We start from the raw sequence: 27,634 nt of genomic DNA on the forward strand, positions 1-27,634 counted from the left end.
CATTCATAGGCATAATTGTCCGTGGCTTTAAATCTCCTCTGCCCTCTTGGTGTCACCTTAGGACTCACAATCACTTTTCAAAGAAAGTATCCTTTGTTTCAGCTCTCTAGTTTTTCCACCTCTTCCTTGCCTGCAGGATTTTGGAGACTAGGTCTCTTTTCATACTATCTCTGTAACTTTCCATCCATCCACAGTGTTTCCACCAATACAGTTCTTTATGAAATTTAGTGGATCTCCTGTGATGCTCATTCCATTAGACAGAGGAACACTCCCCATTTCCTTTAGAACAATTCCTTTGCTCCCTTCTCCTGAGATTATTAAGGAAAAATGATCTTCAGAGCATAGAAGTTTACGTTACTATACAGTTAAGAGATTCTGCGAGGTCTTCACTTTAAACCTTTCAGATGGGCTTTTGTTTTGCTAAAATGTACAGCACTTGGAGGCCGTAAATATCATCTTTCTGAGTTCTTATCAAGAGATTTTACAGTCCCACCCATGACTTCATGTTTGAGTCATGTTTTCCTAGCATGCCTTAGGTTTGATCTTTGCCCATTAAATCTTAATTTGGATATCATTCTCCCTTAGAAAGGCTAAGTTTGCCAAACTTTCAAGTTCTGAGTCTCTCCTTTTAAAAAGTCATTTCTGTAGTTTATCTCTTCTTTCATTTCACTAAAAGAGCAGGAAGAAACCATTTGGTCTCTTTCTTACTTTGCCCCCAGATCACACCTGAATCACCTAGTTTATTAAGGAACATTTTCAACTTTCATGTTACTATAATTTCCTGGAATTTTCCTTTCATAATGAAGTTTTCTGCTGTCTCCCTTCATTCTTCATTCACAAGATCTTCAAAGGATATCATGTTTCTGAAAACAGAGTTATAAGAACCTCCCAGCTTCCATCCATTGCTTAGTTCTAAAACCACTCCTGTATTTACGACGTTTGTAAAAATAGCATCCCATTGCCAAGCACTCAAATAGGCACCAGCTTAAAATTGCCTTGCAACAAATTACTTCAAAAATTTGTATCTTAAGATAACAAACACTTATTATCTACATAGTTTCTGAGAGCCAGGAATATTGGTGCTGATTTGTTGTGCTGTTCTGATTCCGACTATCTCATGAATTTGCAGTAAAGCTGTCCACCATGATGGACAATTTTCTCCACAAAGGGTTCAGATATGCAGGTTTTAGCAGGAGATCGTAGTTCCCCTCCCTGCTTTTTGGCACAAAGCCTCAGATCCCTCTCTATGTGGGCCTCTAATTAGGCCGTACTCTCTCCCTTCCGTTCACAGCAGCTGTCTTCCCAGAATAAATGATGGAAGGGGGTTAAAGGCAGAAACTTCAAGTCTTTTTATAATCTAGTTTAAGAAGTGACATGGCATATCCCATATTCCTGATCCTGATACAGTGTGGGAAGAGGTTACACAAGGGTGTGAATACTCACAGATATTCATGAGGGTCATCTTGGAAGCAAGCTACCAAGAAAGCACATAACAATAATTTGTACTTAGTTGTGTGGTTCGTGTCACCTATTTGCAATGATATTTAAGTATAAATATAAATTTATCACATATATATTAATAAAATAAACATTGTCAATAAGCCCTTCTATTTATGTTCATTTTCTTTAAAGATACCTATTAAATAAATTAAGCTCATGTATCTTTTATATTTGTATGAGTTAGAAATGTTCTAGAATTAAAAAGGAAAAGAAAGGGAAAGGAAAAGATGAGAGGGCAAAAATGGAAGACAAATCATGAATCACCTTAATTCTTGGATCCTTTTAGAGACTTTAGATCTGTTCTCTAAGCAATCAGGAGCCTTGAGGTTTTGAGCTGGGAAGTGGCATTATCAGAGATGTGCTTTGGTGTGATTGGATCCAACAGCAGGGAGTTAGATGGATCAGATGGAGGAAACATTGAAGAAAGATCCAGAGGAGTGAATGCAGAAAGCATGAACCTGAAGGAAAAAGCAGGATAAGAGAATGAAAAAGTCTGGAGTCACTTCTCAGAGATGATAGTTGCAGGCTTGCTTAGGGTTGAGTCCTTTAAGGGCACAATGCCAGATTCTTGAAAAAAAAATTTTTTTTTTTTTTTTAGAAAGTCAAGCAGGGTAGACACCAGAAGAAAGGAAAGGATTCCTACAGAACACGGAGGAGGCACAAAATGGAACAGCACATGGGTTTTCTGCTGTCTTTTTTAGGGGTTCTAATCTGAATTCTAGATTTCATTTCTAGTGCTAGGAGACTAGAACGGAACAAAGAAGTGATTCAGAGCGAGCGTTCCATTCCGCAAGGCATGACTTTCACTCCCAGCCAGAAACCACTGCTCCTAACCCAGCGCCATTTGTTACCCACAGGTGGTGACCTCCTCCAGATCAAGTGACTGGCAGAGCTCTATCCTCTCGCCCTCCTGCTGGCCCTCTCCCTCTGCACCCCCCTCCCGCCACCCCCCCCCCGCACCCCCCACTCATCTCTGCCAGCTCCCTGCTCTGCAGACTTCCGGGAAGGAGGCAGCGGGGGATAAGCAGTTTTGGTGTCATCCTGAGCTCTGGTCTAAGTGTTTATGATATGCTGCTATAGAAGAGAAAGTGAAAAGAACAGCTGGCTTTATTCAGTTGAGATTGAAAAGGCTTTTAATGAAAAGTTTAAATTACTCTCCCATCTTGAAAAAAATGCCTTGTCAGTAGCCCTACAAATGGTGAACTCAGTTGCATTTTAGATTATAGAAAACATACTTCTTTAAGTTTTAAACATATATTTTCAACTAACTTTTTGCCTCAACCATCCTGTTTTCTGAATTGTACGTGTCAGTTCCATGTTACTTGGAATACATTCCTATTGTTTAAAAGGTTTTTTTTTGTAAAAATTTATGTTAACTATACATTCTGTGTGTTGACATAAAAAAAGAAACCAAATACTGCAAATTTAAAAAGCTAAACAGCTACATGAAATTTCCTAATTCTTTTTACAGTGCCATTACCAAAATTTAAAGTGTTTATGGGCTGTGATTAAATCTAAACTTGTAAGCAGAAGTTAGAGGAAAAAAAGTTTCTATCCAGGTCTCATTTTCCTTAGCCTCTCTGTAATTTGAAAAGTACGGTTGTCAAAAGAGCTTTTTTTAATGCCTACTCATAAGTGGAACAAGTTCAGCAATTCTCAAAAGACACTAAACAATCTTTCTCACCACATTGTCAAGACATGTTCAGCTGACTATACTTGATTATGACTGAATATTTATTTTCCCACCAATATAAGCAGTTTTGATTAAGTAATTTTTATAGGTTAATTATATCCTGCAAGTAAGACAATCACAAATTCATTGTCATTAAAATCTCAGGAGTTACAGTATAAAAATTTTTCAAAAATATTCTTTATTCTGTGTATGTAGCAATATGAAGTGTACATTTTTAATGACTTGCTACCATATTCTTTTTCTAACAAATAAGCCAGATGCATTGCTGTTGGTGAATGGATATAGGAAATAAGAAAGGGTTGAGTGGGCATAAAGAATCTCCATCCAACTGAAAACGAACACAGAAATCTTACATTGTTATGTTTACTTGCTTTCTCTCGTGTTTTCAATGAATACTTATTAAGCAACTACTTTACACAAGGGATATTTGTAGATGCTGGGGTAATATAAAGGTTATAAGACGGTTTGTGTTCAACTGCAAATGTGATTACATATAATTCACTGAGAGGAGCAGACATTTACACAACTAACTATAATGCAACTCAATAAGAACTTCGACAAAAATTTATACTTCTATAGCATTTAATGTTGTAAAGCATTTTCACAAGCATTGTTTCATTTCATTTTATCCTGATAACAAACTCATTGAGTTATCTCTATCTTAAATGAATACAAAAAAATAAAAACAGAGACACAGGATGACCCTAGATTCCTCATTAAAAATGTACAACAGAGTTTGCAAGAACAGGTAGTATTTTCAAAGATTGAAGACAATGATGATGATACATTTCACAGAAAACCTGACATTAAAACAAATTCTTCATGAACTTATAGTGCTTAATTTAGGAGGAAAGAATATTCCACCCAAAGCAATTACTATTAGTGATGTGAACCTGTTTTCACCATGGAATGTTCCGGAACTATGGGCACTGGTGCTGGAGGGTAGATTCTAGCCATTTAGGAGGGACCTCAACCTGAACAGTTCAGCCATTGTCCTTAAAATTAAGAGAAGTCAAAGAAGCACTTTATTCTCAAATATTTATTTTTAAAGATTTTAATTTATTCTTAAAGACCTTTGGTTTTTAAGCAAAGAATTAAAAGGAAAAGGTTTTGTGCTTAAAACAGCATAGGTACCGCACACAGAAATGACTGGAGACAGTGACTTAGTGAGGTGGACCAAGGAAGAGAAAGAAATGGAAACGAGGTAAGAATGGATCATCCTTAGGTCCGTAAGAAGCCAGAGGTAGAACCCTGAGGAATATTTCTCATTTTCTTCTGCCAAGAGACTCAGCATTCAAAAAAGATGCAAGGGAAGGGGGGGCGGGTGCAAAGAGGACAATTAGGTCCATTGTGCAGTGAACGCCTATGTAGAAATTTTATCAAAAGAACCTCTGTAACTATTGTTGCATCTGCCAGAGACCATGGATCTGCCAGGCAAAAGGTAAAATCTAAAGAAGTAAACAAGTATTTCTTAACTTGTAAAGACAATCCTCAGCTGAATTCATTTTGTAAGAGGATATATTACAAGCTGCAATTATAATGACTACATCCCACAGGGATTTTTCATTCTGAAGAGATAGTTAAAGATGATTTCTTTGGCTTGAAGTGGCATATCTTGCTATCACTTGTCAGCTCTTCAAGGGTGTCAGAGTTAGGAAATGTGTCACTGACACCAGGGTTCCTTGTGATCCAGGCAGCCTTGGTGCTCCTCAGCTAACAAAACAGCAATGAAGGGGCAGGTCCCAGGGCCACTCATCCTTCCTCAGGGAAGGAGCCAGCAGCTTAGCAGACTATCAAACACTGGTTGGAGTCATTGTCGCTAAGTAGCACTTTTACCCAAAGGCACTGAAAATGCTTCAGTTTTCCTTAATAATACTGAACATTTTTGCAGCAGTTTCTAATCTTTAATTAGTTAATCTGAACACCATCCCTGTGAGATAGGTAAGGATAATTATCCTCATTTTGTAGAGGAGAAAACAAACACTAAGAGGTTAAATGACTTTGACAAGGTTATTTAGTAAGCTGAGGACACAGAGCCAAAATGCAAGACAATTTTCAGATCTCAAAAAAACAAACCTAAAATGCACTTTTCTTCAGCTTACAGCAAATATGATTCTCATAATGCTTAAGCACTCTATATGATGTAATTGTTTGCCTTCTTATCCAGATTACTTGGGGCCTTAAACTCAGTCCACTGAATCATCAATTAGTGATGGGTGGTGACTAACACAGAATATGTGTTGCTGTTGGCTCCCACCAGGGCTGAACTGATTACAAATAGTGGAGGAAAACAAAAGAGGATTAAAAAAAGAAATATCATAAAGCGTCCCCCGTTGACAAGGAGTTCAATAGAAGACAATTTATTTTAATAGCCTTACATAAAGATAAATAACATGCAAGGGCTATAAATTCAATCAAGGCAAATATCAAAATATTAAGAACAAGTCAAGCCTTATTATAAACGATGTAATTGTAATAGTCAGTCCACAATGGACATAAATTATCAACTACACTTCAGACATGTCGTGCATCATAATTTGCCAAACAATTGTTAGATGCTATACATTGAACATCATTGGTCAGGAACTATGGCAGGGTTCAATAGAAATTTAATGTAGCATCTACAGTTTTGACATTTTGAAATAAAAAAAATTTCCCAAAATAATAAACTTATTAAAAAATTGAAGTGAACTTAAATATTCTCATTTATCCAATTTCCAAAATTTAGTGTGTTCACCACACTACTAGGTGCATCTCAGTAATAATTTTCTACTTATTTCAGTTGCCAGAAAAATTGTAAAATCAAAACTCCTTGTCAACATTAATAGATATTCAGAGGCTACCCACTTGCAAATTGGCTTTCGCAGAACTAAGGTTGCATAAGTCCAGGGTTCACAGAGAAAAGAAGGCATCGATTGCCCAAAACTAGTCATGAAGCCTACAATTACTTGGCTGATGCTTGCAATTTTATATGTACCAGATTTTTCAACTCATGTGTGGTCTAAGAACAAGCAATTTTCTTGAAAAAAACTTTAAGAAGATAAAATAAGAAAGAATTTATTGTAAATATCACGTCCTTCACTCTATTTGCATGATTTTTATTTTTCTGTACTTTTTTTCCATTGAAAAAACAAACTTTAAACTTGACTGTGACTGTTGAAAATTTCAATATTTGCTTACAGAAGTGGACTTAACTAATTCCAAAGCACTAAAAGCCATCAATTTACTTACTAAAAATTTCTAAGATTAATGCAGTAGGAACATCCATTTTACATCCAATTACAGAATTTCCTCAATGTATTCCTTGGTGATTGTCTTTTTTCTCAAAGTCCTGTCTTTTTGTTTTCAAAGGTTCTTTCTTACTCTTCCCCTCCAAACCCTTCTTTCTATCCTTCCTTCCTCCAGGACTCCTCCTCCACTGAGACTTGGACTTCCCATCTTCGCTGCTCAGGTCCCTGAGCCTTTAGGCTACTTCCAACTTCATTTCCCCCATTTTTCCTGCCAAGCAATTCAACCTGCTGGTGACTTTTCCCACACAAATTGTCATCCTCTGCTCAGCAAAACATTGGCTGTTCTTCTACAACAAATATCCTCAAGGAGTGCAACAGAAAGAAAATGCAAATGTATACCCTTTGATATTTTCATGACAAATGAAAGGGATAAAAGAACAAAACCACTGGCCCTACGAAAATGGAATGGGAAATAAGAGAAAAATGTTAACTCTGATACACATGGAGCTGACAAAGGGGAAGCAACTGATAAAGTTCCGATGGACAGAGACATTTAAAAGCAGCTGATATGGCTAGAGATTTGCCTCTGTAAAATAAAAAAAAAAGAAAGGAAAAGAAGAGAAATGGAAACTGATCAGATAGCAGATCAGGCAATAGGCCTCCCCGCAGGACTGGCTTTGCTCAGCATGGGATTCTCTCCTGGAGGAGCCTCTGAGAATCAGTGTTCACAATCAATCTCTATTGAGCAGGGACAATTTCAGTCTAGGGAGTGACTCTTTAAAAACCTACTAAAGCAAATTTCTGCACAGGGACTTTCTGCAGCACAGTGACCCTGATAATGGCAAAGGAAGGTCATAGGCCTCCCAGAGGCCTGGTCACCCTGTCACCCACCACCAAAGCCGCAGGTGATCTTTTTATTCTTCCTCCCGGCCACAGCAGGCATCTACATGATTGGCTCCAGAGAACTAGTACAAAGAACAATTAAAAGTAAACTTTTAGAAAGATATTAGCATAGGAGGGAGGTAAAGAAAAAGAGAAGGAAATGCAATGGAGGGATATTTAATTCTGTGGAGTGGGGAGCTGATGAGAAGGAGGACTATGTTTTTCTCAGGACTTCCCAGGTGACACAGGTGCAGAGATTCTGCTCTCCGCACAGTGAGTAGCCCTAATCTCAAATATGTAACTGGATCTGATGGGCATTTAGTATTCCTGTAAATTCAGATTTATCACAAGTAGTCAGCCAGCAGGGGCTTGAATTTCTAAGACTTTGTGGAAACCTCTCACACCAATCTCTGTGCACCTCAGTTTCCCTTTAAGGGTGCATTTAAGATAGCTATCCTTAATTTTCCACCGTAGTTTGATAATTGGGTGCACTCTTAATTGTGGGTGAGGTCCCTAATTATACAATTAAAGTTCTAAAGCCTTTGAAATCCTAGAATGGAGAGTGCTTTCACGCCAGTGGCCCTCCCATTATTTTTAAAACTCCTTGTCATATCAACCAAATCCGGCAGAAGCTGTTCTGCAATCTATAGCCAATTCACACTTGCCCCAGATAGTAATTATAGAAAACTTAGGACTTTTCTATTTGTAAAAGCTGAAGTTTTTGAGGAAATAAGCAGCTTTCAAATGTCAAGCACTCACCAGAGCCTCCTCCTCCACTAAAGAGGTTGCTGCAGCTGTGTGGAAGGATAGGCGGGTTTCTGATATTAGAAAAGGGATTTACTCTGACCGGGCTTGAATTGGCCTGTGGGGCTAAGAGTCATTTGTTCAGTTGGTCTTTTCTGCAAGACGGAGAACAATTTGACTATGTTTGTGCCAGAGCCTTTCTGTTTTCCCCTGACCCTGTTTCCAGATACTTAGCTAAGGAAAAAACAAGTGGATAGACAGAATACTCACCTTTCTCCTTAATTAATTTTTCTAAGAAATGCAATGAAATCTCATTTTGGATGAGATCCTTTCTTACCATCCGCATCTTGTGGCTTTGAGAACACCAAGACCACATTAATGAAAATTTTAAGTTAACCAGGATGACAATGAAGATGCTAAATTGACCTATCTCTTTCCCTCTTTCCTTTGCTAGTTTTCTCCTTCATTCTTTGCCTTCCTTTTTCCTTCTCCTTTCTCATCCCTTCACTCTTCTTTTCTATCTAACCCCTAATAAAGAAATATTACATTATTCAAGTTAAGGCTCATCACCATCATCATAAATTGATTTAACATCATTAAGTACAATCATGTAGCATTACTATCATCATTATCTTGGGTGGCCAGAGATGCCAAACGCGCTCCTCCCTTCCTCCTTTTCTTTCCCAGAGCTTCCAAGATAAGCATATCTTTATTTTTATTGTCCATCTTCCTGTCTATGAATGTAAACATTATTTCCCCTCTCTGTCTCCCTTTTCCTCAGTACTATATAATGCCAATGTTATTTCTGTCCTTTCTCCCCTTTATTCACTTCCCAGCAATTATCTACGGTTACTCAACTAAGACTAAACTGGCAAGGGAAGTCAACGCGGAAATGACTTTCTGTGAAATACCAATGTGTTGGATCGTCCTATTAACTATTTAAGCACGCAAGATTACTTCAAAGCTTCATCTCCTGCAATTATTCCTAAGTACACCCTCACTGCAGAGATCCCAGTTATGATGTCCAGGGGTCACGCCCACGTTAAAACCATGCCTTTCTTTCCATCGTAAAATTTAAGATGCCCCTAGAGTAGCAGTTCACAGGAGAGGGTGTGTGCGCACCATCAAGTCAGAGTCGCGGCTTCGCTCAGGAGATCTCCCCATAGATAAACAGCCTAGCATTGCTTCAAACATCGTTTTATTTCTTAATTGGTAGCACAAACTTCTTTGCTGAATAAATGGAGTGGACTAGGTATGGCATCATCCTTAATTAATTGGTGTGCTAGCTACTTAAGAGGGCACACACCACTTGTGTTGTTAAACAGTGTCATGTCAGATTTAATGGATGTCATTATGGAGGTTCCTTGGGGATCCTTCCTTGGGCCCTTGTTATTTATGATCTTTATAAATGAACTGGCAAGGCAGTGTGCTGAGTGTGTATCTTTGTGCTGCTGAGGACACTCTGGTGTGTTCTCCATCGCAGTGTGCACTTTGAAGCTACTTTCTTTAGGACTTCCTTAGGGTGGAAACTGAATTGTTCTCAATAAGGCAGAGACCCACACCTAGGCACTGTGTGCAGGAATTCTCCAAAACTGTGTGTGCAGAGATAAAAATTAAATGCCCAGGTGTTTCTGTGGTCAGAAGTGTTAGAGCAGGTGCTTTTACTGTATTGGCAGATATGTTTACATATTTAAGTGGCACAAAGCAAATTGCATTCAGAAAAATAATTTAGTATATTTTTGATCCTGGAAGTTTAGATCAGCTTCTACTCTGGATATAAGGAGTAGTAAGGGAACTGAAAAGCTTGTAGCTTCGTGTTGCCTCTTCCTAAGTGTTATTTTCTGACTTTTCCAGTCTGTATTGAGGAAGTTTTATATGCGTACTTTATACTTCCTTTTCCAGTCTTCTCACTAAATACTCAGTTTTTTGAAGGCAAGACTCTGATTTTATCTCTTTAGTTCCAGAGCTGAGCCCAGCATAGGATATCTCTTAGCTCCTAAAAACATGTGTTGTGGAATGAATATATCAATCTATGTTTTGGACAGCAGAGAGTGGACCAGAAACAGGATTATGGAAGAAAAGGAGTTTAATATTAGAAGAGAGAATAAGAGGACATACATAAATGCAGGGACTGCTGAAGGGGACATGGTTGGAAATCTGCCCCAGGAAGAGAGAGAACTAATCACTCAAGGCTTATGTTCAAGGCACTGCAAAAAAGGGAGACATTGACACTCATAGGGAAGTGTGACAATTGGCAACAAACTTTGGACAAAGACGACTTGTAAGAGAGCCTGAATCAACCACGTCAGCCTGAACGTGATCTGGAAGCCACCGGATCTAGTAGGCAATCTTTACAGAATCACAGCTTGTGCTCCTGCCTGCACTGTCATTATCAAATGTAGAATCAGGACACAAAAGGAAAGGAACTCAGAAGTGTGAGCCCAGTTCACCTCTGTGGGCAGAGCTCTTAGGTGTGGGAGTAATGATAACAAAGCTGACAGCAAACAATTCAGCACAATACATAAATAAAGTGCCAGCAACCCCAAACAAAGGGACCCTTATTCACCAACCATTGCCCAAGGTAGGCGGCTTTGACTGATGACACTATTAAGACATCAGCTAATGTCAACACAGGAGAGAACACGCATGCCAACTTGTCTGTATTCCCTGTGAGATAATAGAACAAACACGGGCAAAGGAATAAAAGGAGCTGCAGTTACCAATAAATGTTTCTATTCTGATAGAAGAGAAAAATTAACACAACAGACAGCACTGAGTTATCAAAAATAACTGAGGACGTGGGGTTAAAATTAAATTATATTTTATGATTTAACAACTCAATATCATGGGAATAGTGCCAGCCTGCTTTCTTTCCATTTTGAGAGTCATCATATCTCTCTTTGCTGTCATTGCATCTGCCAGAGACAGTCTTGGCCTTCTTGGCTTGGCAGGCAGTGACCGCATTGTCCTGTGCTCAGAACGGTCCCATCTGGACTAACCTTCTAGTTACTTCCTTTGGATTGTACTCTGCCTTCACCGGATGACAAAACAGAATAAAGGTACTGTAAGCAAATGTTTCTTGTTATGGGTAGGCCCATGATAAGCAAAACTATTACACTTTTATAATTTAGGGTGACCGTAGCATTGCAGGCAATGTGCCATTACTTCTGTCTGGAACAAAAATGGTAAGAATAGACTCAGTGCTATGACTTCACTAAAACAAAAGCAAAGAGGAAGAAGGAAAAGGAAAAAAACTATTTTCTCTTTGTGTTGAACATTTGAATAAATTTTAAGTATTTTTTCTAAAGATTTATGTTGACTATGATGTTGCAGTAGACTTTTCAACAAAGTCACACACTAAGAAAACTTGAAAGTGAAGAATAATTTGGTTTAACAATGGTTTGTTCCTAAAGAAAACAGAACTCTTTTTTCAATAAAAATGCTGATGATAGGATCATAATTAAAGTTCATTCATTTACTCAGGGAATATTTACCAAGAAAGACTCGGAATGTACATGGCATTATATTGTACCATGTGGGGATACCAAGATGAATCTAAAATAAGCTCTATTCATAAATTTTCATTCTAGTAAGAGAAGAAAAATTAGTTTACATATAACTCCAATTTCAAGGTAAAATATAAATGCTAAAATATTTAAATTCATTACTGCAGAAACAGTAAAATCAGAGATGCTTTCATATATACATCATTGAATTTTGCTTTATAGAATGGATATGATTTGGGTTTCTTCTTGTTAAGAAAACTAAGTTTATTAAAATCACACAAGTTTACCTAAATAACACATAGTTAGAGACTCTCTAAAGATGGGTAAATTTATTCAGGGCTATCTGAGTAATGTGACAGAAATACACCAGTTATAGTTAGTTGTGAGTACATTCAAAGAGGTAGAAGCATCAGGAAATTTTTCAAGGCAAAATGAAGAGGGTTACATAGGAAATATGATACAATAATCCTTGGCCACAAGGATTAATAACAAGAATGTTCAAAGATCAATAACAACAAGGGTGACACCAGTCCAGGGTGAGCGATGTCCTCCAAGAGGTATTCTTTGTGAGAGTCCGAGGCAGTCACTGTACAAGGTGGTGTGGTTTACATAGGCTTTGCAAACTGTTTTCATTATCAAGTAAAAGCACAAGATCTGCTCCTTCACTATTGCCCTACTTCATTGATGTTGTTTTATTTACTTATTGGTCTTTATGAGGGTGTGACACTGTTGAATCCATTTTCAGTCTGACAGCTATCACCTGACCTTCAACTTGCTCAAACTGTGTCTTACCTGACTCCACAGCTATGTCTTCTAATGTTTCCTTCACTTGACTTCCAAGTCTTTTCGGCATTGGTTATTTCCTGTGCCACAGGCTGCCCACCCTCAGGCACCCTGTCTTATTTTTCCTATTTTCCAGCCAGACTGTCTTTAGTTGATCTTCTGATTTTTCTGGAAACTCTCCCACCTTAAAGACAAGATGCAAACACTCTCTCTACCTGGATCATTCTTTTTCCAAATAACCGCATTACCAACCCTCTCACTTACTTCTGATCTTTGCTCAGATGGTACAGTAAGCTGAATAGTGATCCCCCCAAAAGATAGGTCTGTATTTTAAGCTCCAGAACTTGTGAATATGCAGTTATTTGGAGAGAAAAAAAGAGGGGGGTGTGCAGATATAACCAAGTCAAAGATTGTGAGATAACAACATCCTGGATTATTGGACTATGCCTTCAATTTAGTGATGATATCTTTACATGAGACACTCATAGGAGGAGACACACCAAGAAAGAAGTCCTGTATGAAAGGGAAGACAGATTGGAGTCAGGAGTCAGATGTCAGGGAGTGCCTGGAGCTAGCAGAAGCTGAAAGAGATGAGGAAAATCTTCCTCAGGACTCCAAACAGAATACAAACCTGCCAGCATGGCAACTTCAGACTTCTGGCCTCCAGAACTTTGAAAAGTTAAATTTCTGCACTTGTTAACATAAGGTCTGTGGAAACTTTTACAGAACCCCTCCAAACTAACATAGATGTCTAGTTTATTAATGAATATCACCTTGACCTTCCCTTTAAAAATATCTTTTGCTCTCTCCATTGTCCTTGGCTTTTTTGGTTTTGTTTTATAGCACATTCCACTTGCTAAAGACTTTGTCCAATAAGTATCATAAAAACCTTATTATCAATGTCCTACTAGAAATCAAAATTCATAGCAAGGCTTTTTTCTATGTTTTGGTTACGACATCTCAACTGCCCTAACTAGAAGCTGGTGTGAGGGGGGCGTACACTCAATTTGTTAATGAGTGCATAGCCACAAATGTGAGAAAGTACTGAGAATATTTAATGAACAGTGAGACCCACTCTCTTAAGTTTACAAATGAAAGCATAGAAATATAGAAAATTAGACTAGGAATAATCTGTAGACAACGGTAGATTTCAAGTTAACTTGTGAACTAATCAAAGTGTACTGTGTTTAGGGGTGTTGTGTGGTGAGAATTATGGTTTTTTGCAAGCATTTGATGATTTCCTCCTTGTTAAATAACTACAGTGATGTAAAAATCCTGGCCTTGGAATCACTCATTTGCCCCACAGAGGGAGATAGAACTTTCATTATCCTAAGGATGGAGAAAAGAGTGAAGTAGACAAGCCTCCCTGACACTCTTCTTTCATTCAGAAGTTGCTCTCAGTGTGCATGTGCTTTGCTCTCTAATGCCGTTAATTTAATAAGTGGCAGGTAATTCAAGGAGAGACGGTCAGAGTTCAGTGCTGCTTGTGAAATCTGGCTAGTGATGAGGCCAAAGAATAGCAATAGCACCGGCAAAGGAAGCATGCGTTGTATTCTTTTCTACTGTGGCTGGAGGATGCCTTCAAGGTGGGAAAATACTTTTTGTTTATTGGCAAACAACAGATGAATGTCCCTCAATCTGTGATTTTCCTGTAACATTTCAATGTGACCTAGGGCATGGAACCAATGGCCTTTTGTATAGCCAAAATATGCGTTCTGCATAGGGAAGTGAAGGGACTCCATAAATTGAGAATTAAGAAAGTTTTGGGAACGGAATTAGGACCATGCAGGCATAATGATCTCTTTGAAGACAAGTTGAAAACTTGCTTTCGGAGAGCATAGGATGAGACTGACCACACTGGACCAAATTTAAGTACATTATCTTACTAATTCTTTTAATCTTGAAAAAGATTGGATTTTTTGGCCTCAGTTTCTTAGTGCATAGCTTTGGGAAAAATTTTTAATTATTAGGTCATTATAGGTATCGTATGATTTATTCAAATATTTCCAGGAGAAAAAAAACTTCTGCTATAATTACACTCCTGCCTTCTCTCACAATCTCTCATGCTCACTAAGGGAGGAAGAACAATTTATCTAAGAGTTGTGTTCAAGAGGAAGGAGTTTTCTGTTCAATTTCTTCTCCCTTGTTCTCTTTAAAATAGTCACTTATGAGACCTTTGTATTTTTCTGCTCTTCCAGTCTGTAAACTCAAGAAGTGGAGATCTGCAATCACCCAGCAAGATCATGGACTGGGAAGAAAATCTGTCTAATTAGAAGGCAAAGTATGACCCAAAGCGCTGTGCAACACATATACTTCCAGTATTCAGCTCAGCTTTCATCCATAACAGAACTCTTGATTTGCCTTCCGTCACATAATTTTTTTTGTGTTTGTTTCTCAAATTGTTCCAAATTTGGATAAGAAAAAAGTACATGACTAATGGCCTCCCTCAAACTCTAACGTCTTCTACAAAGCAGAATTAATGTAATTATTACACAATATCTTTAAGCTATGCCTGGAAATAATTACCATATGTATTACATTTTTGTCAGAAGCATAAAAATATTTTCATTTTATAGTTCAAATTTTCCACTTATATAGCAAATAAGAAAAGGAGTGAGAAAAAAGTTATTGACTGCAAAATAAATGATAAATCTTTTTTTTTTGCATTTTGCAATCATACAGTATTCCACATACACTTCCTTAAAAATGAAAGTCTGTGTGTTTGTGTTTGTGTTTGTGTTTGTGTGTGTGTGTTTATGGTTTTGAGATCTAGGAATTGCTCTTTTATCTTTTGAAAAACAAATAATTCCAGAGAAATTTGTTTGTTTCTCCATTCTGTACTGTACCCTCCTTTCCTCCATGCTTGGCACTCCCCACCTTGGTCATTATCTCCCTTAGTCAGAGTACAGAATTGTCTTTTTGTTCTATTTTCTAGCTTCAGATGAGTAAAAGACACTGCTTCTTGAGTTTAAACCCTAAACACCATAATATCCTCCAAACACGGGTTATACAGTTATTTCAAGAAAAACTAGTAGTTTTAATACGGTTATCACAGCCACACATTTCTTTTTTATGAGTTTTTATATAGCACTATTACTTACGTGCTAATCCTACGGATATTGTTGTAATTTGTTTTATGTGCTAAGTATTATAAAGGCCTCGCTAGCGCTGCTATAGTGAAAGGTCTGCAAGCACCTCATTTGATCGCGCGTGTCTCTGCCTTGCACTGCGTCTGATTATCACGGGCTCCACACACAGCTTTAGGCGCGCTGACCCAAGCCTTGTGTTCTTGGAAATACTAACTCCTTTTCTGCAGAAGCTGATCACCCGCCAGCTCCCTGAAGCCGGGCCTCTTGAGAAATTGCGCAGCTTTAGGCTCCTGCTCCGCGTGATGGGCATCCCTTGTCTTGTTCCCTGCAGACCAGATCAGTGCTTGTTTGTAAACCAACCCTTCTGTCTGTTTCTCTGTAACTTTTCAAACTGCAGACACTGCTTGGTTGTTTCCTTTGTCTGTGCTTTAAAATTAACGATTTCCAGCGTTGTTATTACCTGCTACCTTCAACCTCTGTTTTGTTTGCTTCACTTCACATAAAGGAAAGATGTTCCTCAGAGAGCCCCGTTCTGGAGTTACCATGACACCTTACTTTACTAGCAAGACTGTTTATGGGAAAGCAATTTCTTTGCTTCCTTAGGAGTTGGTCCATGCTCACGAGGTACATTTGTTATTTTTGAGAGTTTCTTGCTTTGGGCCACAGTACAGAAATACACTTTTACGTGAACATTCACCAGCACATATGCACAAATCATGGAAGGCATCCAACAACTGTACTGTATGTAATTTCTGCTTTAGATCTCTCTTCGTGTTTATAGCCAGAAAATGAAGAGAAGAAATAAAATCTCACTGTAAATATCATGGTCACTTTCTGGTCTCAAATATCTATGCTAAAGATGTTTTGTTTTATTTTGTTTTGTTTCATTTTGTTTTGTTTTCACAATGTTAAAAAGAGACTAAGAGAGTCTTCCAGTTTGATTCAACATATAGAAAGTCGAAAGGTATAATTTTTGTCATCCCCACAAGGAGCCAATTAAATGACAGACTCATAGAATTTTAACAGAGAAGAGCACAAAGGAAGCAAAAATAAACTAAATTCCAGAAAGTGCTGAATTTCTGGAAGAGGACCGCAGCTGCTTTCAGGGCTGTTGCAATGATAGAGGGATTGGATGGACCAGCAGAACCTTTGGCCAGCTTGATGGGCTAGTGTGTAGGATAAGAATCACTAGAAAGAAGGCACAGTCTGCCTGTCTTTTCCAACTCTTGCCAATAACACTTCAGCAAACACATGCATGTAAAATACGCCAAAGGCCTGCGCAGGACAGAGATTCAGCGGGAAGTTTCTGATTGTGGCATAGAAGCTCTTCTCCCAGTGTAAGTCAAAAAGAGCAAGGTCGTGTAGAAGGTGAAGATAAACCTCAGTGGGCGACACTGAGATCCTTCATGGAGCATAAGCTCTGACTGCAGAATATCCAAGAAAGGGTGGGAGACCTCACCTAAAACAAAAAATCTTTCAAGACATTCTGAGCCTCGACCCAATTTAATACGTAGGTCTTATAAAAGTTGGTGCAAGATAGCCAAGTGGAAGACTAAACTACAGAAGCCAAGGGAAGAGCTGAGATGAAAAGAGAACTCTCTGGAGACTGATACAAGAAGCTGAGAAGCTGGACTGAAAATGAGTGAGATCACTCATAATTTGACAAGGTGTTTGGAAGACAGAAGTGTAAAGAAATCTCTGAAATTCCTCAGACATTTGAACCTAGCAATGAGTTGTGCCTAATTAAAACTGCATCCCCAAACACCCACAATTATCTGGTTAGTAACAACCAGTCCAGCAGCCCTGCAGAGGGAAGGTACCTTTTTGGGGGGAAATAAATATTTATTTTAGTCTCTAAGGTTGTATATAAATAAAAACATGAGACATACAAGAAACATGTCACCCACATTTAAGAGAAGATACAATGAAGATCACCCAGAAATGTTCCAGCTGTTACAAATATGAAGCAAAGTTTTTAAATAGTGTTCTTGTATTTACACATGTAAAAGAACTGTCGGAAAGTACAGAGAACATGTGTGAGGAGGTGGGGAATTTGGGGAGAGAAAATAAAAACTAGAAACATAAAATTTAGTATAAGAAATGAGCTCTCTCAAAAATGATCTCTCCTCTCTCTCTCTCTCTCTCTCTCTCTCTCTCTCTCTCTCTCTCTCTCTCTCTCTCTTTCCTGTCTTCCTCTCTCCCTCTGTGTTCATACAAACACACAAGTATACCCTTAGTGGGCTAAACAGGAGATTAGAAAAAAACATGGAAATGGAAAACTTGAATACAAGTCACTATGCATTTTTCAAACGGAATACCAAAGAAAACTAAATGAAAAATCAGAACAAGATTTGTGGGACAATATTAAAATATTAAATGGTCTACTTACGAATAATTAAAGCTGAAGATGTAAGGACAGAGAATATGGAACACATACACATATTAAAAAAGAAATAACAGAATGTTTTTTCAGGTTTTCAGTCCTAGGATCCAGAATTGAACACTAAGTAGGGTAATTTCAAATAAAGTTGTTCTTAGACTTTACAATCAAAATTCTGAAAATCAAAGGAAGAAAACTACTGAGGAAAGAAATTACATTATGTATTGAGGAACAGCAAAGAGTAATTGATGACTGACATCATCAGAACAAAGAGAACCAAAGAAAATTAAACAATATGGTAAGAGGGCAAAATGAAAGAGAAAACACATGAAAAAAATCCAATAATTATAAAAAGTGAAATAGAGCTATTTTAAACTTTTAGAAAGCCTAGAGAATTAATTTCCAGCAGAGCTACTAAATAAAAAATTTAGTGCAAAGGTTTTCCAGGCTAAAGCGTTGGTTCCTGGGGAAATATTAACTAGAAAACAAAATAGAAAACAATGAAATGTATGGGTAAATGTAGCACATTTGTTCAGAAGACTATTGAGGATTTTAAGAGAAAGTAGTACCAATGCATACGTAAGTATAATAACAGCAGGTGGAAAGAAAGGATGCAAAGAGGTAAAGGAAATCACATGAGTATACTGTATTTAGCTGCTTGCATATAAATGGAATATAATTTTAAATATTGCTATAATCAATTAAGGGACATACTCAAAGTATAATTCATTTGAGTCTAAAAAATAACAACTAAAAGTAGAAAAAAGTCTTAGACAGTTTATCTCAAAAGGTACCTTAGAAACCAAAAAGCAAATAAAGTGTGGTTCAGAGAATAGGAGAGAGGCCTTGAGTGAGTCTGGCTAACACAGCCAGGTAAGAGGGGCATGTCTTTTTCTTCTGTTATACAGAGGGGCCTTTCCAGATAACAATATTACAACATTCCATTCAAAATAGATAGAAGGGATTTTGAACATTCTCATCACAAAGACATGATAAATGTGTGAGATGAATGAAAGTCTAAGTATCCTAAATTACACGATAAACAATGTAAAAATGTACAAAAGAATCATACTGTATCCCAGAACCATGTATAATTTTTGCCAGCAAATACATTTAAATAAAATAAAAAAACCTCAATGCTATTTGATGTTGGGGAAATACAGATTAAAATCATACTGTGATACCATTATTTAGCCATTAGAAAATATTAAAAAAGGAATTATGTTATGTACATATACCAACTCCACCCCGGGATGTAGACATTATGTTTGGCAAACATGTACTGATAGTTTTCTTTTAAAGAAAAGAAAATCTAAGATCAAAAAGACTGACAAAAATAAAAGTTGGCAAGAACGTGAAACAATTGGAAATTGCCTACATTGCTGGTGGGAGTGAAGAATGGTAATTCACACAAAAGGACTATAAAGTCGTTTCTTATAAATTTAAGTATAAAACTAACCTATAAAGTAAAAGCCCTTTATAAGTTTATGCCCCACATTCTTATATAATAATGTCCATGGCAACCTTACTTAGAACAGCCAATAACTAGAAAATACCAATGCTCGTCTACAGAAGAATGGGTAAAAATAGGGTTGCATACTGTAACATGGGATGTAACTGGACAACACAAAATGATGTAATCTTGATTCATACAACAGCATGAATGAACCTCAAACACACTTTGAGTGAATACAGACATAGAGGACATGCATGTACCAATCGACTAAATTTGCATGAAGCTGAGTGAGACCTCATTCTTTTTTTTTTTTTTTTTGTCTTTTTCCTTTTTATCGGTACCAGGGATCGAACTCACGACTGCCTGCTTGCAAGGCAGGCGCTTATGCCGCTGAGCTAAATCCCCAGCCCCGAGAACTCATTCTTAGTGATAAAGTACCCATCTACCCTGTTCCACATCTTGCTTGGGGTGCCACTTACAAAGTAATACACAATTGTCAAACTGCACTAACTTGAAACTGAACCTCTCTAAGATCTTATGATTACTACTCAAAGGAAAAAAAAAGGGAAAAGAGTTTCTTGAAGAGGCATCTGACTACTTTATACATAGGCAGTCGTGATGGAGCTTTTGCCCAGAGAGAACTGCACAAGACCTGACATCATCCTTCACCCCACGACCCAGAGTGGAGCGCAAACTCCTTCTCCTTGAAACAAAACTGAGCCAGTATAATCAGTTTGTGCTCATTGTGAGTGAAAGAAGTTTTACATGCAAAAGCAGCTTCATTTAATTTTTGCTTAAACTTTATATTAGTCTACAATTTAAAAGAAAGTTAACTGAAAATATAGATATTGTATTTTTAGATTTATTTTCTTTTTGTTTTTAAAATTATGTTTCATATTAAGCCTCTTATCAAAATATTGTATCTTAAAGTCACATACAAAGGTAAGACGGTGCTTGCTAAATGCACGTGGGTACAAGGAGATGGTTTCCTTAGCTATATTACACATATATATTAAGTACTCAGCTTAAATTTATGACAGAAACAACACAAAGACTAGGTTCTTAATCATCTAGATTATTATGCTTGGATTTTACTAATTTATAACAGAAATTTTTCACACTGAAAAGTTCATTCTGTGAAACAATTTATCTGGTCCCATGCAGCATGCATATCTTACACTACACATACATAAATACATATAAGTTTATGTATATATGTACATATGATTAATAATACAACATCTGGCATTTTGAGGAATTAAAATTGCTGGAATGCTCTACATCATTTTTCAGTGGTGACAGTAGCAAGTCTTCTGACAGAGATTGAAAAAAGAGTAATGATGTAGATGTTTATTTTGGAAGATACTTTCTTGGGAGAGGGTTTTAAGCAAAGATGTATGACTTGAATTTTGGAGCTGAAAGGAATTAGGGGTCAGCTGGTTCATGTTCCATGCCCAAACTGGAACTCACTCTACCACATTGACTGATGATCAACCTGCCTCTGCTTGAATTCTTTTTGTAACAATGAAGTTTCTACTTTGGAAGTCAGCCCAATTACATTCCTCATTAACTCTCTGTTTCTTCATCAAAATACTCCAGTTTTCTAATCTGGGGTTTAAATGTGTTACAATGTACGCCATTTGGTGCCACAACCATACAGAAAAGATAAAAACCAGACTACTCAAGTAAACAGAATTGTCTGAAATAGCAATTGTAGAGGCACCATCATCTAACCACCCATGCCCTGGTTTCAGGGCTCTCTTCTAGAGACCCAAAGATTTCTTAGTTCTCAAGACAAGGACAAGGACATGGGCAAGAAGCCACCCAGAAGAGGTAGGACATTGACAATCTGTCAAGACTATTGTCAAAGGAATTCATTTTTGCTATTATAAAGTATCCCTGTTTAAACAGGAATCTCTTAAGATAAGTGTAATAAATATCTTATTTAAGTGACAGGGTTTCAGGAATATTATTTTTGCTTCTGTAAAATCATATTTAGGTGCTTAAAAAATCATGGGATTATATCTATAGAAGTAAGTCAGATACTTATGGTAGCCTAGTCGTGACTGAATAAAAAGTCGTGACTGAATAAAATAATCAGAATTTTTAAAAGGATGCAGTCTTTATCTTTGGCAGTTACTATGTTCACTTCCTCATTACAAATATGGATAAATCCATTGTTTCATTAGGAAAACATGCATTAGTTCAGTGACTTTTCCTTAATCCTTGCTTACTGCTTACCTGTGTGTCGGTTTTGGAGTGTTATTTCCTTATGATTCTATTTGCTGTGTATACACTTGTTTCTTTCTACAGTATATATACTTTCATGATTCAGGCTGGGATTTTTTTACCCTATTTTTGATTTATAAGTCTGGTTCCATCACATCTATGGATAAGAGTGCCTTAGAGTACAACTAAAGAATGTGGAATGGACAGATAAGCTTTAGCTATTTACCAGAAAATCAAAGTATAGTTCTTTCTCCAAGGGGGAAAAAAAAAACCTTGGCAATAATATACAAAAAAGTTGTTTTAATCCCTATAGAGAGCTAAAACATAGAAAATAGAAGATGTCTTACATGGACTGAATCTCAGTTATTGCCATGTATCCAAAACTATTTAGGATATGATTGTTTATTGTCATTGCACATTTAAAGCAAATTATTTAAAGAAGTACAGTGAATGTTTTTCAGATTTTAAACAATTTGAAAAGCTTTCCATTGTAATTTATTCTTAATTTAAATAAATGCTCTATACTAAAAATATTCTTATGAAAATTTCATGGAATGTAATGAGCACAAGCTTTTGATAAGGAATTTGTCAATTGTTATATACGTTTAACATGTACCAATGCTCAAATACATATAACTATCAACATATTTTATTTTTAAGATAATAAAACCAAACAAAAGAAAGCAGAATAAAACTATTCAGAGGAAAATAATAAAAATGGTACGGGACTTCAGAACAAGATAATAGAAATCAACAATGGCTACCATAATGTTTCTTGTTTTCTTCAAAAATAGCTGTTCATACTGTCAGAAATAATAAAATAAAACAAAAAAAAAACAGAATAAAAAGAATCAATACAAAAGAATGCAAGTGTTACAGGACTTCAAAAGCAGATAATAGGGAATCAACAATGGCTACCACAATACACTCCATTATCTTCAAAACAGCTCCCCATCCAATCAGACATAGTAAAATCAAACAGAACAAGACAGAATAAAACCAACCTAACAAAACTATGAAAACAATATAGGAATTCAACACAAAATAACAGGAAATTAACAATGGTTACCACCTTCTCTTTTTATATATTTCCTCCCCTATCACTTTCATAATACCTATTGTACATTTTGACCCCTCTAACTCCAGGTTTTTACACTAGGATATAATACAGTTGTCCATTCATGAGTCTGAGCCATTACACCCATGAGTATGATCTTGAGTTTTAGCCATTTACCTGCAAGAACCTCAAAATTAACTTTTTTTTTTATAGCTGAGTAGCTTTCCATTGTATGGAAATACCATATGTTTCTCATCCACTATGTGGTTGATGGACAAGTTACCTTTGTCTTTTTCTGGTTTCCTGTTGCATGTAACAATTGTTTTCTCTCCTTTGACTCCCTATGAATGTCCTTGAGAGTTAACTGTGTTTCTTGTATACAGAATATTGATGGATCATGTTTCTTGATCCACTCTCCCTGTGTTTCTTTTTATTGGTGAATTGAGGCAGTCTACATTAATGGTTATGACTAACACGCACAGGCTTGTCTGTTTCATGCTATCCTCCTTCTGTTGACCCCTCTTTTCCCCTTCATTAAATTGCCTCCCCGACTTGGCAGTCCCCTCTACTGCTATTCCTGAAACTGTGTTCATCTCTCTTTCTCTCTCTCTCTCTCTCTCTCTCTCTCTCTCTCTCTCTCTCTCTTTCTCTCTTTCTCTCGTCCTTCAGCACTCTTTATAGGGTTAGTTTGGTAATCATGAATTCCTTCAGTTCTTTATCATGGAAGTATCTTATTTTTCCATGAATTTTGAAAGATAATTTTTGCAAAGCACATCAATCTGGGTTGGAAGTTGTTTTCTTTCAGGATTTGAAACACTTCACTCCAAGCTCTTCTTGATTTTGTGGTTTGTGTTGAAAAGTCTGCCATAATTCTGATTGGTTTTCTTTTATAGGTGATCTGTTTCTTTTCTCTAACAGCCTTTAATATTCTGTTCTTGTGCTGAATTTCTGAGATCTTGATTATTACATGTCTAGGTATAGATTCATTTTGGTTATGGCTAGTTGGAGTTCTACATGCCTCACTTATCTGCATGCCTGCTCTTTTCCCCATGTTTGAGAAGCTTTCTGCTATTTCTTTTGTAAATAGTCTTTTTATATGTGATTGGTGTTGCCCTCCTTTTTTATGACACCTTCATTATTAAATTATTTTTATTTGCATCCTCTTGCAGCTGTAGAATCATTATTTTCTGGCCCCTTGTAATTCTTAAGGATTTTTTCTTTCACAATCACTTGCTTCAAGTCTATCTTCAATCTCTTTCAAGTGGTTTTGCCAGCTTTTGATGGAGTTTTTTATTTCCTGGATATCTCTTTGAATTTGTTTCACACATTGTATTTCCTTCCTACATTATTCAGTCCATGTTTCCATCATTTTCCTATGCTCCTCTTTTTTTTAATCTATGTCTTCTTTAGATACGCTCAGCAATTATTTCCTTATGTTTGTGATTTATTCTTTTACCTGAGATATTATTTCTGATCTGATTACTTTTACAGCTTCATGAAGATGTTACTTTACTTCAGTTGCTAGCCTTTCAGAGATTTCAGGTGTGTGACTTCCACTTTCTCACATATCCATGCTTCCCAGTCTTGTTCTGTATGGGCTGGAGGTCTGACATTACTTTTTACTCCTTCGTGCTAACATTTTCCTGGGTTTCTCCCAACAAGCTGATTGTGGGGCTCCAGGCACTTCCCAATTGGCTTCCCCTCTGCAGTGTAGGGGAATGGGCCAGAAACCTGGGTTTCTCTGAACCTAGGTTCCTGGGGATGCAGTGGGGCATGAGACAGGCTTTTCCAGACCTATTCAGCTACACTGAGGCTTCCTTAATGACCATGGGTGTGTGGTGGCAGGGCTGCTTCTTCTCTAGGCCTGTGTGGCTACACCAGGACTCCCTACGTGGCCCCAGGAGCACAGGACATTCTGGCTGTTTCTCCCTGCCCACACTGGTTACCGGAGGGAAGTAAGTGTCCAGATGGTGGTGGGGGCACAGGGGTGGGCCTGGCTCCCTGTCCATGCTGGTGGCCCACAAGAGGAAAGCCTTCTGATCTAACATAGTTTCTTGAAATAAATATAACAAGATTATTTTGAACAAATTTAGAAATATATATATATATATATATATGTGTGTGTGTGTGTGTGTGTGTGTGTGTATGCATTTGTCTTTATCAATATTCACTGATACAGATGCTGTAATAATAAAATTTCAAAACATTTTAGAAATGACTCAGTAGGCAGTTAATTAGAAATAATATGGTATATAGCAACAACAAAGCACTATCACTGATAAAGAAATTGATTTTCAATAAACATCCATGCGAAGTTATCCATTACAGCGCAACAAATGTTTTATGCAAAACTGTGAGGCAGGACGCAAAGAAACCTTCCCTATGTAAAAAAGAAACAGACACAGAATGGAAGTTTATAGAAATGTTAACAGTAATTACCTCTCTAGAGAAATAACTTGATAGTTTTAAACTTCTTGGCCAATTTTATTATTTATTATTTTTTTACCATAAATGGGTAGTTTTGTGGAAGTAAAACATAAATAGTCCTAATTTTCTTATTTTTAATGCAGTTTATATCTTGATGCAGCACAGCAAAATTAAGTAGTGCCTATGCATCTTAAATGTAAAGAAACTGAATGGATAATATTTTCCATGTAAATGGGTCATCTTCTCAGGGCAGACTTTTGATAGGTTTTGTGTTATTGACATTCAGACCTGCTGAGGTGAGATGTCTTTAGTTCCTAACACAGGCTGAAGAATGACTTTCTCCACAATGAATAAGTCTACTCCAAAGCAGGTCTAAATAGAAAAAGAGACAGGATTTGGTTGATACCAAATTTCAATAAATTTTAATGAAGTATTTCCATATCTAAATATGGATATCTCCAAGTCAACTTAATTAATAGTCTTTATTTTCACACTTCCACTTAGTAATATAAAACAACAATCCTAATTCCTCAAAATTTTTTGCATGAGGATTTCAGGTAAAGCTTTTTCAGGGTGATGTAGAGGTTCCTCATGGAGTTAGCTGAGGTGCTTTGTGAGATTACAATTAGACTGGAGAGAAGCATCCAACATGACTTCACTCTAACTATGGAGTCTTAGTGAGAGTAGATCCCTGCTCTTGCCTCTCTCTGTCTTCTCTCTCTTCAAATGTACCTCTCTATTGGTTGTCTTGGGCTTTTATATATCTCGCTTATTTCAAAAATGAACCAGAGGATGAATGATAGAAGTATCTGTGGCACAGATCATTACTGTGTCCAATCTTTGCCATATCACTATAAATGAATTGACAAATGAAGTGAAGTTGTCCTCTAAGATACTTACTCTCCACTGAGAAACAACATCTGGTTTTCTACTGAGACTTAGCAGAAATTCAACATTTGGCCATTGGACACCAAGTATAGAGAACCCTTGATTTACAAACTCAGTTCATTCCCAAGGGCAGGTTGTAACTCAAGTTGTCAATTGAAGACTCAGGCTCCCCTACATAGCCTTTGAAGTGTCTCTCCTTTATGCAGGCAGATCTCAATGTCCTTAGAGAGACATTGACCCAAGACTTCTCATCTGACCCCATAGAGGAAAGGATGCTGTAATGCTCATTTCAAAACTTTTTAAGGATTAAGTCTGAATCTGAGACCATCTGGAAGCACAAACAGCTGGCATTTAGGTCATAACTCAAGACTTTGGTCATAAGTTAAAAGTGAACTTTGGGTCATAATAGGAGTTGTTTGTATGCCAGGCCAATTCTAAATCAAGGGTCCACTGTAACAGCTTAATCTGATTTCCCCATTATAAATCCAGTATTGCCTCTCTCTAGTAAGTACACATCATCACGTGAAAGTGTCAGGCACTTGACACAAGTAAGTTTCAAGTTTGCATGAGAATTTCATGAGCAAATGGTTCAGTCTTTAGTGATTCCATCTTAGTACTTTTGAGTTACCTTTCTAGACCTGTATCTATAACTTCACAGAGAGTCTCTCAAGTGATAAAAAGGAGAATTTAAAAAAATAGTCCTGAAATACAAATTGTTCTCCATGATACCTTGGCACTATAATAAAGTGAACAGGTACAACAACATAACCCTACTCAAGGGTAACCTTAAAGGAGAACAGAGAAAATATCCATAACCATTCAATATTGTACCTGGTTGTTAGCTTTGCTTAATAGGAGAAATGGTAAAAGGTATGGATCTCCATCAATTCACAAGTAATGGCTGAATGATCAAGAACTTGAAAAAGACACAACTGATAAATCAGAGGCAAGAAAGACTGTGGTGATGGCATAATTATACATTTCTCTGATCAATCAAAAGGGCATAAATATATTTATGTCTTTTGTGAAGCCTGAGTCTTAAGTGTCAGATAAAAATAACCTATTTGAGTGTTAATTGTACTTCTTCCCCATCCAGCCTTGTTTCTGCCCAGTGAGATTATGAACAAAGCATCATAGTGGTGAGAATGGAGGCGACACATAGCTCAGAAGCATGAACTTCCACTTGTGAAGGCCAATCTGGCTGCAGCTACTGCCAAGTGTCAACAGCAGAGACCAGCACTGAGACCCCAGATGGTAGCATTCCTCACCTGGTAAAGATCCCCACGGCATTTATCTAGTGCCAGGCTGTCTATATTTGGCCATTTCCATCAGAGAAGGGACACAGCTTTGTTCCCCCTGGAATAGATTTTTACTCTGGATATAGATTTGCCTGCCATGCCTACAATGCTTTTGCCAAAACCACCACTGTAGACTTGAAGAATGCATTCTTCGCCATCTGGGTATTCCACCCTGCATTGCTTCTCAACAGGAAACTCATTTTATAGCAAATGAAGTGTGGAAATGGGATTGTGTTCATGGAATTTGCTGGTCTTGCCATGTTTCCCATCACCCTGAAGCAGCTATCCTGACAGAATGATGGATTAGCCACTTGAAGTATCAGTTACAGCACCAAATGGATGACATCACCTCCCAGAGATGGGGTAATGCCCTCTAGGTTGTTGGACAGACTTTGAGTCAGCCATCAAAGTATAGTGCTGTTGCTCTTACCCCTAAGTTTTATGGGTCTGAGAGTGAACTTGATAAATAGCA

The sequence above is a fragment of the Cavia porcellus genome, unplaced genomic scaffold (assembly GCF_034190915.1).
Source record: "Cavia porcellus strain 051 isolate PalLab524CR breed Dunkin Hartley unplaced genomic scaffold, mCavPor4.1 scaffold_1, whole genome shotgun sequence".
Lineage (NCBI taxonomy): Eukaryota > Metazoa > Chordata > Mammalia > Rodentia > Caviidae > Cavia > Cavia porcellus.